Source organism: Dipodomys spectabilis, unplaced genomic scaffold (genome assembly GCF_019054845.1).
Source record: "Dipodomys spectabilis isolate Male_0828 unplaced genomic scaffold, ASM1905484v1 ptg000200l, whole genome shotgun sequence".
Classification (NCBI taxonomy): Eukaryota; Metazoa; Chordata; class Mammalia; order Rodentia; family Heteromyidae; genus Dipodomys; species Dipodomys spectabilis.
Genome location: NW_024870877.1, coordinates 2,029,306 through 2,033,516, shown reverse-complemented (window position 1 = coordinate 2,033,516; position 4,211 = coordinate 2,029,306). Strand labels below are relative to the sequence as shown.

Here is a 4,211-nt window from a genome sequence, read left to right as displayed (position 1 = left end):
AGTTTATTTAAATGGCAGGTTTTTACTGTGTGCAGTACCCAAGACTGGCCTTAGACTCAAATCCTTTTACTCCATCCTCCAATCACTTGGAATTACGAGCCTTTACCACCACACCTGGTTCCTTGGATATTTTTGATGAGAGTTATAATAGTTAAGAAGTAATATCATAACAATTTTGAACTGCATTTCTCTAATGACTTCTGCTCACAAAGCATTAAGCCAGCATAGAAGTTGTATTAAATACAAATTTGTAAATCCACAGGCGATTTTCAGGGCTTTTTGGAAAATATGTCTATTCAGAACTTTTGTCAATTTTTAATCGTTTCTTATTAATCTGATCTTTAATCTCTCTATAGAAAATCAATAATTAATTCATAGTAGTAGAAAGGAAAAAGATTAAGCAGCTCCAAACATTTTTAAATTTTTATTAACATGATATTTTTTAAATCATTTTCTGTTAATTCTTGAGACTATATAACTCAATGTAGTTAGACCATTTACAAGGCTATATATATTTTTTTTATTTTTCTTTGATTGTTCTTTCTAATGGCTACATGGCGAATTTCACTTGGTTTCTTTCAGTCTCATGTTCTTCAGATTTCAAACTGAAGAATAAATGGAAGGAAGCAAACAAAAAATATAGTTCCCCTCATCTGACGATGCCTCTACAAGAATGAGGAAAGTGTTCATCCTTCTAAGGACCTATGATAGACTATCAAAAAGACATTTTATTCTTCTAGGTCTTCCTTATCTTTGCGATGTAACTTAAATGATGTAAAACACAACATACTGCTCAGATACTTCCATGTTTTATCAGTTTTGCACATTTTCATATGGATTTCACCTCAGTCTACAACATTCCCTCATCGTTCTGTCCTTGATATTTTTACACTATCATGACATAAGATAACCAGTTTGATTTACAGCATAAGAAGTTATACACCTGGCTTCCTTGGACACAGAGCATGGTCAGTAGATATTACTTCTGGTTGCTCACACTACATGTAATGGTTTCTGTACTACTTATCACATTCTTTTTAGTATTTTAAAAAGAATGGTGGCTAAACTCAAAGATCATTCATAGGTTTATGTTAAGTGTTTCACAAGTTTTATTCTCTTAATTCTTAAGATAACATTTGCTATAATGCTAATGTTATTACCATTGTAGTGTTGGGAAAAATTGTAGTTAAAGACAGTAAGTGCATGGCCCAAAGACACACACAGTGAGGAAGGAAATGAGTCAAAGTTTCCAAATGTCTTTCAGCAATACCAAAAAGGTGGGTAAAATCTCTCCATTCTTTATACTCTCAATTCAATATTCATATTGCCCAAGAAATAAGAGCGTAGCAAATATTGCCCATGGTGATTGTTTTCTGTCACATTTTGTCTTCAACACAGACTGCGTTGGTGACATTGGGATATCATGCACAGAGCTGAGCTTATAAATTGATGTCCGAAGACAGCCAAATTTCTTCTGTCCCACAGTTCCAGTTTCTTTTTTAAAAAGTACTAAAACTTTTAAATATCATCACTTTCTATCTTTTAACAATCCCCAAACAAATTAAATTAGCATAAAATCACTCCAAAAGGCTTTCAAATTAGGAGATGATAAAACAGGCTCCCTTGAAGTAAATTTTCTTTTATTTTAAAAATTATTCTAAAAGCCTTGTTCTGGCTGGTCACACCTATAATCCTATCTACTCTGAATATTTGGTCAGGAGACTGAGATCTGTGGATAACACTTAGGCGCCAATCAGGGCCAAAAAAAACACGTCATGAAATTATTTTTCAAAAAGTTTAATGAATTAGCAAAGAGCCAGGAATTGAAATGTAGCTTATATTGTAGCTAGATAGTAAAAGCCTAGCAAGACCTTGAAGACCTGATTTTAAACTCTCAGCACGCCAATATACATGCATGGCGTGTGTTTGCACGCATGCATGTGTTTGATTATGCGGTGCCGCACTCACTCACACACAAACACACACATACATTTATTCAAATTACCTTCATATCAGTGTTCTGCATTAATTTCTTTGTTAACAATATTATATGGGTAAAATAGATGAAATAAACTCTTCCATCTCAGAGCATTTTATATGTTTTTTATTGTAATAATACTGTGCAGAGGGGTCACATTTACATGAACAAGGAAACTAGTATATTTCCTAACAATCATTGTTAACTCCTCCTTTGTATTTCCCCTACCATCCCTTCCCTCCCACCTCCACAAGTACACTCCCCTCACCCTTCCTTCCTACGCCTAAATTGTAAAGTTCATTTTTCAACATAGTGTCTTGTGCATCTCATTGTTACAATGGGTCAACCTGTATCCCTATTTGAGCATTTTTTCCCTTCCCCTCCCCAAATTAGAGAAGCATACATACAAGATGTAAGTGCACCAACTTCAAATACAGAGAAAACAGGGGTTATAGCATGGGGAGAAACATACAAAGAAACCAAAAAAATGACATCGCACATTATAAGTACGTTAGAAACAATAGCAAGAAACAAAAAAAACCGCTTGTGTCCCTACCTTGGGGTTCAATTTTTTTAACATCATCTTATCTGGATATATGCACATATCTTTTGAACTTTTCTGCTTATCCAAGACATATATTCGTTATTGAAAATAAGGGAAATCATGGGACCTATATTTATTTGGACTTGGCTTACTTTACACAATAATTTTTTTTTCCAAGTCTTTCCATTTCCTATCAAATTGGGAGATGTCATTCTTTCTGATGGAGACATAGAATTCCATTGTGTATATATACCACTTTTTCTTGATCCATTCATCTAATGGGGCATCTGGGTTGATTCCATATCTTAGCTATCGTAAATAATGTTGCAATAACCATAGTTGTGCTGGTAGTTTTAGTATGGTCTTGTTTATGATCATTTGGTTAAATCCCCAGAAGTGGGATTACTGTGTCATAGAGGAGTTTATGTGGAGTCTTTTGAGGAAACTCCATACTACTTTCCAAAGTAGTTGAACAAGTTTACACTCCCACCAAGAATGCAGTACGGTTCCCTTGTGGCCACATACCTTTCAGCATCTGTTGTAAAAAATATGGAACGCTCCACGAATTTTCATGTCATCCTTGCGCCTGGGGTGTGCTAATCTTCTCTGTATTGTTCCAATGTTAGTGTATGTGATGCTAAATTGAGCATAAAAGATTTTTTTTATATAAAGTATAATTTTTATTGATTTTATTAAACTAGACAATTCAACAAAAAGTAAGTTCAAAAGAATTGTTGTGAAATTTTAGAATCATGTATTTCTTACATAAGCACACATTTAAGAATAAAATCAAGATAGACATACCAAAAACAAAATAATTCTGGATATTTATTGTTCAAGAGATGTGTATGAGGAGGAATTCAATTATTCTATACAAGGCACCTGTCAAAATGAACATTGCAGAAAGTGTTAAGGTTTGTTAAAAGTTTTAATGTTTTAAATATGCTTACTTTGGGTATTTTGCTTATATATGCCAAAAAAAGGACTATTTGGCAAGTATAAAACTTTTCTATAAAGTATTTAAGATTTATGGTAGCAGACATTAAGCATTAAGTATGTACATTTCAGAGTTTATGGAAACTTTATTAATGAGGAGTTGCAAAGTCTTTGTGTAAAGAAGCAGAGTGAAGAGTTAAGACTTTAACTACACAGTTTCTGTTAAAACTTTAGGGATTCCTTACTCTATTTGTTAGCAAGGAATAAATGATGATATAAGCCATAATGTACACATGTATGTTACTATTCACACACATACATATACACATGTATACATGCACACATGGAGAAAGACACATAATTACAGCCAACATAAGTTTCACCATTTGTTGAATATGCCTAAACGGAATACTTGGAACAATATGTGTTGAAGATGTATTTGTCTCTAAGAGTTCTTTTACCACTCCTCTTATCTCTTAAAACTGGTAGTTTTAGAGAGATTTGACTTACAAAATGCTGTACAAGTGATAGCAAGTCAATTGGGTATAAGTCATATGGTGTCTCCCTTCTTCTCACGGAATTCTTAGTCTTGTAGACACTCTCAACAACCAAAGTAGCAAGAGAATACCCTGGTAAAGAGTAAAGTTATAAGGCTTTAAATGGCATCTTTACTTCTTTAGTTAAGTTAATTCCTAGGTATTTTATTTTTTGTGGGGCTATTACAAATGGAGTTGCTTTCCTAATTTCAGCCAC

At 33.5% G+C, this 4,211-nt stretch overlaps 1 non-coding gene across 1 annotated transcript; it reads right to left on the bottom strand.

The window, feature by feature from the left end:
* Positions 1-3,065: 3,065 nt before the first annotated feature.
* LOC122121983 lies at positions 3,066-3,172 on the bottom strand. Its single transcript, XR_006150078.1, has one exon. It is a non-coding gene; the product is annotated as a U6 spliceosomal RNA (small nuclear RNA).
* Between the last annotated feature and the right edge of the window lie 1,039 nt (positions 3,173-4,211).